We start from the raw sequence: 10,758 nt of genomic DNA on the forward strand, positions 1-10,758 counted from the left end.
TTGAATTTATACCAAAACGTACATAAAAATATGCACGTAAAAATGGTTTCTTTAAACGAAAACTTATTATATTTTACCTAACTCGTCTATAAAGAAAGTTTACGTCGAAATGTAGAACAAATCATATTTATAGCTACCCGTACATAAAATATGCACGTAAAAAATAGTTTTTAAGTAAAGGAAGTATAGGGGTAAATCGAAACAAAATATTAGTAAAAAATTTAATAGATTAAAAACGTTCGTAAAACAGTGCCAAATAGCACCATGCCACAACGGCATCGACTCTCAACATCGAAAAATTACACTGAACGAAAAGCAGATTTAAAATCGTTGAACCACGCACACCTGTTACAGTGTGTTAATGCGAAGAAATTAACCAGAAACATAGAACGTAGAAAATAATAACCTAGTCGATCTAGGACCCGCCCGTTGCGGCGAACTTGTCAAAAGGGAAAAAATGGACACGTTGCGACGGTTCTGTTAAATATGAAAAAATAGAGAAAAAAAAGTTGAACCCCACATGCACGCTACAACGTATTAACGCGCATAATTTAGAACGAAACGTAAAACTTGCGAAAGATAAAAAATATGGGTGACCAAAGTTGTAAATAATAAAGTGTTGTGTTAAATTATAAAAGATGGAAACTTTGGGTTAAAAATAAAAAAAATATAAAAGGGATTAAAATACAAAATATGAAAATGTTTTGGGTTAAAAGTGAAAAATCAATTTTTTTTTGAAAAACTCCTTAAATTTGTGGTACAACATATAATGCAACAAAAAGTTGATAATTTATACTTTGTTAATACCATTTATTTTCTTCTATTTTCATAATTATTCAATATATACAATTTGGGTATGTTCTTAGAAACAGTTCCCGTTTTCCGGTTTTCATGACCTACATTTGCCGGTCATAGTTCTTGGCTCATAGCGGAGACGAGTGGGGGCTAGAGAGAGAGAAAGAGCAGAAAGTTCCCGTCGCCGACGTTATGTTGCTCCGTAGGCTAGAGAGCCACCGTCACCGGCGGTGTTTGTCAGTCCAAGGGTTCCTATGGCGTTCTCTAGAATCCCCGATTCTGGCATAGCAACTGGATTTTAGGGCACCGTTCGTCGGAGCTCAAGATCATTGCATGCCTTCTGGATTTTTGGGGTTTTCACTGTGGCCGGTCTATAATGGTTGGTTGTTGCCGGCGTCGTTCAAGGGCACTTATGGTAGCGACTATTATTTCCTCTCTCTGATCACCTTCATTGTTTTCTATTGTTGACCGTGGCTATTTTTGGCTTTTCTTTGTTAGGTTTCGATGATGGCTAGGGTTTCCTATGCTGAGACTCTAACCGACTTTGATGGGTGGTGATTGCTTTTATCTACGATTATCAATGACTATGGGTGTCTTCATCTGAGATGTTCTTCATTTGAATTTTGAAACCGTGAGTTCGCTTATGTGTTTACTTTATTGGCTAGGATTTCTGAAGACCACGTATATTGTATATATATAAATTTGTGATTTGTAGAGTTCCTTTGATAATATAGGAGCTACATCATTTGGTCTATGATTCTTTTTTTGGCATTGATTTTATGCAACCATTGTTTGGCGTTTTGGTTATTGAGTTAGGCAATGATGATTGCGCGGGTGTAAACCGAGATGAGGATTTAACCATGGCGTGGCGTGGCATGTTTGAGAGATGGTAGATATTCATCTGTAACCTCCAATGCAGCCACAGTTATCTCCTTCGGTTACACCCTCTGAGTCTATCCATTGGGCTGTATTGATGGTTGTACCCATTGCTTAAAGTTTTATTTATGGTAAAGTTTTGATGCCTGTACTCATATTTGTGAACCGTGGGCATGTGATATCAGTATTGTATCTACTTCTGGGCTATGATGATGCGTTTTTGTTTGAAGAAACTAAGATTTTAGTGTTTGTTGGCGTGGCACATGAGGTCTTTAACCTCTTAGTGTGCAGCCAACACGCGTAAATTCTGTTTCTTCAACATGTCTGAGCCTATATAACTATACTATTGCTGGTGTGCAACATGTGAAGGACCACTTGACTCTTTAATTGAAGAGAGCTTATGTTCTTCTGGTAATGATGGTGTTGAGTGGTTATGGACTAAGCACGACGTCAGAGAGGGTTTTCGGCCGAGTTGAACTTCCGGCGACCAAACCTAGGGTTCCGGCAAAGTTCCGATGAACCTCCACCAACCGGCGAACTTCCACTTCTTCGCGAACGAAATGCATCTGTATAGTCCTATCTTATATTTTTTTATTGCTTTGCTTCATTAAGCTTCTTCAAGTTCCATTTTGTATTTCTCGGTTTCATTTTTAATTTCAGCGATGTTATTTATGAGTTTGTGCCTATTTTTGAATTAGGGTTTATTGCCTATTATAGTCTACATTACTATCATGATGGATTGAATGTAAGCATGCAACTATCTTATGTTCTTTACATTATTATGAATCAAGTAACAAGCTTTGAATTTAGTGTGTTTGCATTATGATCCACTGATGTTTTAATATATTGTTGGAATTGTATTTTGCACTCTAGGCAGTGTTTCATACATTTACATAGTGTCATTCTGCAGATTAGCTACTGAATGATTGGCTCATTTGTGTATATATAGGGTGATTTGGGCTACCGAGCGCTTTCTACGGTCGCGGGCGGTGGGCTGACCTTTGGCCATTGGGTTAACCAGGTAGCCATGAATTTATTCGTTAACATGGAATGCTTTTATGTATTCATAAATTGCTAAAAGTATGTTCGTTCTTAAAGTTAATAATGTTGTTGATGCTTGAATTGCTTTTTAATGAAATCTGCATGTATCTACACTTTGATTTCCACATTACACCATTACTATACCCTTTGTAATTCTAATTGTCTTTTTCACAACTACAATTACATGCAGATGTATATGAAGGGGTATGTCTTGATGGTTTATAGTGATTACTTGAAGAAAATGGTCGAGTAACACTCTGCCTTTACAGTTTGTTGTGCTTCATCGGAGCAACAAATCGTAGTACCCGCCGCAACGCGGCGGGGTGCTATTTCTAGTTTTTCATAATTATATTCATAACAAGTTAAGAAATCTGTGCAACCAATCACCGATTTCTTGTTTTCAATTTTAAATTTCACTCATATTATATATAATAACTAGTATTAACCCTCCCGCGTTGCGAGGGGGGATGTAAAACCGTGACAAATAGCACCAAGTCCACAGCACCGCTAGCAACCACCAACACTGAAGTTGCGACGTGTTATTGCGGAGAAATTAGACCGAAACACAAAACACAGAAAATACTACCAAGTCGATTTAAGACCCGTCGTCACGATAAATCTATCAAACGGGAAAAAATAGACAACCATAAAAACGTTGAACCACAGACGCGCGTTGCGTAATGTTAACTCGCAAAATTTAGAAAGAAGCGTAAAACAAAATGTAAAAACGTTGAGCCACATGAACGTTGCGTCGTTTTAACTCGTAAAATTTAGAACAAAACATAAAACAAATTTTTGCGAATATGAAAAGTATAGGGTACCAAAGTTGAAAGTAAAAAAGTTCTTAGGTTAAATTGACAAAGATAAAAAGCTTTGGGGTTAAAAGTAAAAAACCAAAATAGTTTTAGGTTAAAAGTGTAATTATATAAAATTTTTCTGAAAATCTCCCTGAGCATAGAGTACAACTACTCTATGCATCAACATGTTGCTAATTTATAATTGATAAATGTATATTTTTAAATTATTTAATTTTTCTCTAATGGTTTTATTGTACTGTTTAAACAAAATTGAATACGCGACTATGTTTAATTTCTTTTCACAACATTCCAATATAATTTTTGTTGAAAAAGGAGTTATATTTAAAATAGAGTATATTTTATGTGTCGTTATAGGTATCCCCGTACCAGTATTTATTTTTATGTTTTGGATTAATGTAAAACATGATTTAATTTTTTTGGGTTACATTACACGACGTTTTTTTAATTAAACTGGTGTAAATGACCTCTTGTGTATCATAAACTATTAAGAGTATCGGTATCGCTACTATACAAATTAAACTGATACCGAGTGAACAATACCTGTATTGGTACTGGTATTATCAAAACAAGTATCAGTGTTTATTTTTATGGTATTCAATTATCGTAAACCACGTGTCGTTATTATTTTGGGCATATCACATCTTTACTTTTTTGGGTTACACGAGACAACTTTTGTTTAATTGAACAGTTGTAATTATTAATTTTTCTTGAACCAAACCGATACTTGGGTCACATGAGACAACTTTTGTATAATTAAACCATTGTAAATACAAGTTTTATTTTGTAATACACATAAATTTTTTTACCAAGCCTATCTCCTCCACCCACCGCCTCCTTCCCCACTGTCAACCACCCTCCCCACCGTCGACCCCTCTTCATCGCCGCCTCCCTCCCCACCGTCGACCACCCACAACACCGCCTTCCTCCTCACCATCATCCTCCCTCAAAGCCGGCAGCCCCACCCGGTCATCATCCCTCACAACCGACAACCCCTCCACCGCTCTCCTCCATCACACCCGCACCCCTCCCCACCGTCTACCACCGTCACTGCCGCATCCCTCCCCCTGTCGTTGTCCCTCATAGCCGGCAGCCCCCTTCACCGCTTTCCTCCATCACAACCGCCACCCCTCACCCCCGACGTCCTCCATCACAGTCGCACCCCTCCCCCGTCGTCCTCTGTCACAACCCCGAACCCACCTTGGGCGGGAGCCGTGAGCAGATAACAACAGTGGTACCGGTGTTTATTAAATTCGTCGCGAAAAATTTCATCAGGACCATAGTTAGAAAAATTTTAGAGTTTGTAAAACACCTAAGTTTAATATTAAACAACTTGGATAAAACCCATATTACAAACAAAGGTTCTTATACAGATAAACCCTATTTTGACAAAACATAAATTTCTTTTCTTTATTCTAGTAACATAACCACTTTATTTATGCCTTCAGTGCTTCATAGCATGCTACTTTTACTTTCACAGTAAGTTACCTGAAACGCGTTTAAAAACATTTTATCAGCGAAAAATACTGGTGAGTTCATTCATTTGTATAAAAAGACACAATTTGTTATAATTACAACATTAAGGGTTTTTACATTTGTTTATATCTTTCAATTACTCAAATCAGTATTTGTCACGGTGGCAGTTCTGTGACTATGGTCATATCATCGTTGATCATTCTTTCAACTAGTGACACTGGACTAGTAGTGTATCCAAAACCCCACATACCAGCAGTAATTTCAGAATACAAAAACTTAATCACTGTAAGTACAACTTGGAAAACATTTAGGGTTTTGCAAATCATTTGAGAAAAAGAGAATGACTCACTTTGTAGATTTAGGGTTTTGATTATTACAGCCTCCTGGTATTAAGCTTGGGTTCTTAATAATCACACAATGCAACACGTATTAGTGTATTAACCCAATTCAAAATTTAATGATAATCACGAGATCAAAATCCCAACATAGTTAACAAAGTATAGCCTTATTCAGGCAGCACTTTGACATCCGTTGATGGGGTTCAGATCGATCGGACAGAGTATCGTACCAGTGATCAGGGTTAAAACACCGACTACGGAGCAGAGTTTAGGGTTTCGGGTTTTGGGTATAATAACCGAGCAGTAAATAGCGAGAGAGAGAGTAAAAGAAATGAAAACTTTGAGCAACTTCTGAATGCAGATTCACGTCCAATTTATAACTGTAACTGACCGCGTCGCGTCACGCGGCCAAACTAGTCCATCACTGTCGCGTAGCGTGACTAGGTGAGTTAGGGCTTAGGTAGCATGAGTCAATACTATAGGTCTGCAACATAGTTGCCACGTGTCCTATGTCGTACCATGAGGTGTCGCGTCACGCGACCAGTCCTTCCTAACACTGTCGCGTAGCGCGACGAAGTATGAACTTGGGTTCCCTCGTTTTTCGTGTTGGTTCTTGTGGCACATGTTTGGGGTTTCGGTTATGATTCGTTATGTCCTTTTTGAGGGTTGTTACATCCTCCATCATAGCAGACCTCTGTCACAGGTTTGATTTATGAGTTTTTTGTTACTTCCACATCTTCACTAGATTGTGTTTGTTTTCTATTTTTTTCTACCATGTTTATTGTTATAAAATACTTATTAGAAATTTTAATTGTTTGATAAGATGTTATTCATTAGTAGCATTTTTTTGATTCTTTGATTTAGATGTTCGTTGTTATAAAATGCATATTAGAATTTTTTTATCGTTTGGTTTAGATGTTATTCATTAGTAGCAATTTTTTGATTCTTTGATTTAGATGTTCCTTGTTATAAAATGCATATTAGAATTTTTTATTGTTTGGTTTAAATGTTATTCATTAGTAGCAATTTTTTGATTCTTTGATTTAGATGTTCCTTGTTATAATATGCTTATTAGAATTTTTGATTGTTTGATTTAGATGTTACTCATTAGCACTTGGTTTGAATATGGTTAATTGATTTGTGCCTATTGTGTTGTTGCTTGTTTGTTGAATAATAGAAATGGGAGAGAAACAACAATCGTCAAATGAACATCTAAAATGCTTATTAGAGACTTGTATTGAAGAGATAAATATGGTGGGTAAAAAAGGATTAAGTTTGCACAAAGACTCATGGAATAAGTTAGGAAGAGTTCTTAAGGAAAAAAATTGGCTTGGATTTGACTCAAAAACAAATGAATAATACCTATGATAATCTTAAAGCCAAATACGTAGGTTGGGTGTATTTGAAAAAAACAAAACTGGCAACATATACAACGCTCAATCAAATACTTTTTCCTTAACAAACGAGGAATGAGAAGAATTTAAGAAGGTATGTTCATTTATATAATTTTTTAATATCTACCTATAAACAAAAAACTTATAACATTTTGGTTTAGGGGCATTCGAAGGCTACATCATTGAAAACAATTCCATTGTCTTTTCCAGAACTTTGTGTAGAATTGTTTAATGGTAATACTGCCACTGGGTTTAGGGACATCCGAAGACTAGCATTGAAAAAAATTTTTATGTTTTTTTTATGAATATTATTTCAGTGATGTATGACTATTATTTAACTGTCATTTTATTTCAGCAGTCCATAGAAGTTAAAAAACAAACAGTCTTCTTCTTGCATACTGTAGAGGTTTGGTCCACCTCTTCTGCTACAGATGTCTGAAGATGTAGTTCGTAGACTGCAAACATTTTACCTCTGAAAAAACAAATAACACCTTAGATATTGCACTGAAGAGGTAGCGCGACGTAACTTTGTGACTTGTGAGTCACAACATTATTTTGTAACCTTTATTTGATTATGTCGTTATTTTAAACAACATTTTATGTTTTTTTTGCATATACATAATTACTGTTGCATCACCCTAGGAATCCAACTAGTTGTGCTATAAAATACAATCAAGGAAAAAACAAAGATAGAAACAACTAGGGTTGCTTCATTTGTAATATATCATTACCCAGCTATACAACTTTTTGTCATTCCCAATCTTAAACCAGATTATACTAGAAACCTAGTGATCATTTTTACCTTCTCAGTATGGTAAGATAGCTAGATAATATGTGATCATCTTAGACAAGTATCAGCTCTCTAAGTTGGTAGAGGCACCCTAACTTCTCTATAGTATAGTACATATATCCTATGGATTTCCGTAGTTACATTGTATAAAGGATACTCACTAACATATTACAAATGCTTATTAGGTCGAAAATGCTATGAAAATTTGGCTCTCATTCGATCATCCTTGTCATGGTTATTCTCTTGAGACATAAATTTCAAAATATCTAAGATCTAGTAACTAATAAGAGAATTATTTTTTGGTGTTTTGAAATTTATTGTGTGAAAGAGTTTGGTTAGAGTGTCGGAAGGAAGGATACTTAATAATTGTAAGTGACATAGAGGAACAAAGATGAATGTTTATCATGGTCAGATCATGCATCAATCAAGTTTGTTTATAACAGTTTTCTCTTCATAATAAATTTTTGTTACAAATAACTCAAAATTGATATTAAAGCTTTATATCTCATGACTAAAACGTTAAGACTTAAGTGTGTGTATATATATCTTTTGCCATTCTAGCTTTGATTGGATGACAAATACTTTTATCTCTTAAAGAAAAGAGATAGAACGCAAAGCCCTTAAGATATCTAGGTTTTGAAAAGGAATATTTTAAATTCTAGTACCATAAACTACTGGGAATTAAAGAAATTTTCCGTTCGAAAAAAAACAAACCAATGTTAGTATCCTTGCATGAGTAGAGGCTTTCAACGCGAGTTCTATCCAAGCTCCCTCGGTCTTTCTCACCATTCAATGGTCTTTCTCACCATTCAATGCTTTTTAATGTTTTTCTTTCTTTTCCCAACACATATTTATTTCATTTTTAATGTTTTATTATTTTATTTTTTTTCTTCATATTTTAGTGTTTCCGCTTGCTTTCTTTTCCCAACGCATATTTTACCTTTTTCTAATTTTTTATTCATATTTTAATACTTATAATTAGTTTAGAGATATTTTGGAAGTGTTAGCCGGAGACTGCCTCGTCGAAATAGCGTGTGAGGGCCCGTTCTTCTCCTGGAAGTTACGGTCTGTACCTTCCTTTCTATCTTGACTCAGCGTCTCTCCCACCCGGCCGGTTTTTCCTTTGTCGGCAATTGAATCGCATTCTCCGATACCCTCAATTCCCGCAGTGGTTCCTGGATTTCTTCGGGGCTTAGTGGGTCTGATATTGATCGCGGCTATCTGAGAATAGTTTAGCTAGATCGATTCGAATCCCATTAACACCCTTAGGGTCAAGGTGCCATTGTTTCGTTTGGTTATTCTGGAGGGGCTAGGGGAGTGCTTTGGTAGACGTTAATGGATCACAATACCTTTCGCGGAGGTGAAGAAGATGAAGGTGGTGGGCCTTGGAGGGATGTTCAGTATCAGAAATATAGAAGGAAGCCTGGAAACGGGGTGGAGATGACGTTCATAGTGCAAAACCTACCGGATCGAACAACAAAAATGGTGTTATGGAGAGCTTTTCAGCCATACGGGTTTGTGTCGGATGCTTATGTAGCACGAAAAAAGGATAAGAGAGGCAATAGTTTTGGCTTTGTCCGATACAAGGGAGTGGAAAATCTAGATGTAACCTTGGCAGGTATGAATACGGTTAAGATCTTTGAAGCAAAAGTTTTGGTGTCTCTGGCAAAGTATGATAAAAATCATAAACAGTTCATATATACTTCAAAAATAGTTGGAGAAAAGATTTGGAGACAGAAAGAAAATCCTCATATGGTCTCTCCTAATAATAATGGAGTCCCCACCGGGGGTGCGACGGTGAAGGAAGGAGTATCATATGCGAGTTTGTTTCAAAAGGATGGTCAAGTCCATTGCTATGGCTCCAAAGTGATCTCGATTAACATTAAAGGTTCCAAATACCCCTTACACTGTATTAACCGATCCATTCATGGTGTGGTCAAAGAGCTGGATAATTTTAATTCCCTGAATGAAGTCCTTAGCAGAGGGGGTTTAAGCAATTTTGGTTTATCATATGTGGGTGGTCTCAGTGTCTTGCTTACACTTGGTGGCTCAGGGCTGGTTGAGGAAGTCATGTCAAACAAGTCAGAGGTTCTGTCTGCCGTGTTCAGTCGCTATAACGTTTGGAAGGGTGAAGATTTGCCTTCTGATCGTGTAGTGTCCCTCCGTATTTCTGGTGTTCCTGTCCATCTCCGTGACAATTCGGTGTATGAACAGATTGGCGGTCTTTTTGGTAAAATAGTGAAGGAATCTTCCTTTTCTTGGTCCGTATCTGATAACTCGGAGGGTTCTATCCTGGTGCTAGTCCCTCTTGGGAAGCGAATTGAGGAGACTGTGGTGCTTAACTGGGAGGAACGAAGATATGTTTTATGGGTTGCTGAGGATGTAATAGCGTGGAAACCTAATTTAGACGGAGATAACCCTTCAATGGAGGAAAATTCGGATGATGAGTCTATGGATGAATCGGATGGAAACTCCGTAGATGGCGGGAGTGAGGACGGGTGTAACATGGAGGATGAGGTCGAGGATGGAGAGATAAGGTCTCCGATTCTAAAGTCTCCGGTACCGGAGGTAGAGGTTCGGCCACCATCGGAACCACCATCAGCGCCGGTTAATGATCGGTTACCGGAAAATGAAACGTTGGACACTGAACGGTTGCATGATTTGCATGGAAATCCCACAAACCATAAAGAAGTAATTAATGGCTCTGTGATACCCGAGAAAGAGGCGGCTGGGGTTTTTGATGGTGGACCCCAGCTAAAAGGTACTTGTGTTAGTGGCTTAGTGGATCAATTAATTGATGATGGCCCAACTCCCATGGTTGGGCTCGGTAAGAGGAATAGGGCCAATAGGAGCCCTCCTTCAACAGGTTCTATGCAGGGCCCTCCGGTTAGAGGTTTTTTCCAAGAGTATGCTTCTGATGAGCATTTGTTTGACCTGAATCGTCCAACATCGGACATTGGGTCATTCAGTGGTGAACCGGTCGGCGGACTTAGCAATGTTCAGTCCCCATCCATCTCGGACGCTGGCCGGAATCAAGCGTCATCAACAGTTGATCCGAATTTGAATACGGAGTTTTCTCCGGATCCTGGCGATAATGATCAGGTCCATCAGTACGTTTGTCGTGAGGTCCTAGCTACAGCAGGGGTTGGAGCGAAAGTGGGAATCGAGTTACAAGGGTTCGAAGAAGTGACTAGATCCGTCATTCTTGGCGAAGGTGAGTTTACTGGTTTACA

General features: G+C 37.7%; 1 long non-coding RNA gene across 2 annotated transcripts; it reads left to right on the top strand.

Moving 5' to 3' along the window:
• Positions 1-889: 889 nt before the first annotated feature.
• Positions 890-3,033, top strand: LOC110904510. 2 transcript variants are annotated; one of them, XR_004883573.1, is made up of 3 exons: positions 890-1,210; positions 1,294-2,692; positions 2,903-3,033. It is a non-coding gene; the product is annotated as an uncharacterized LOC110904510 (long non-coding RNA). The 2 variants fall into 2 exon arrangements; XR_002572582.2 differs by having other exon boundaries at positions 1,194-1,210; positions 2,621-2,692.
• The last annotated feature ends 7,725 nt before the right edge of the window (positions 3,034-10,758 follow it).

Source organism: Helianthus annuus, chromosome 16 (genome assembly GCF_002127325.2).
Source record: "Helianthus annuus cultivar XRQ/B chromosome 16, HanXRQr2.0-SUNRISE, whole genome shotgun sequence".
Taxonomy (NCBI): domain Eukaryota; kingdom Viridiplantae; phylum Streptophyta; class Magnoliopsida; order Asterales; family Asteraceae; genus Helianthus; species Helianthus annuus.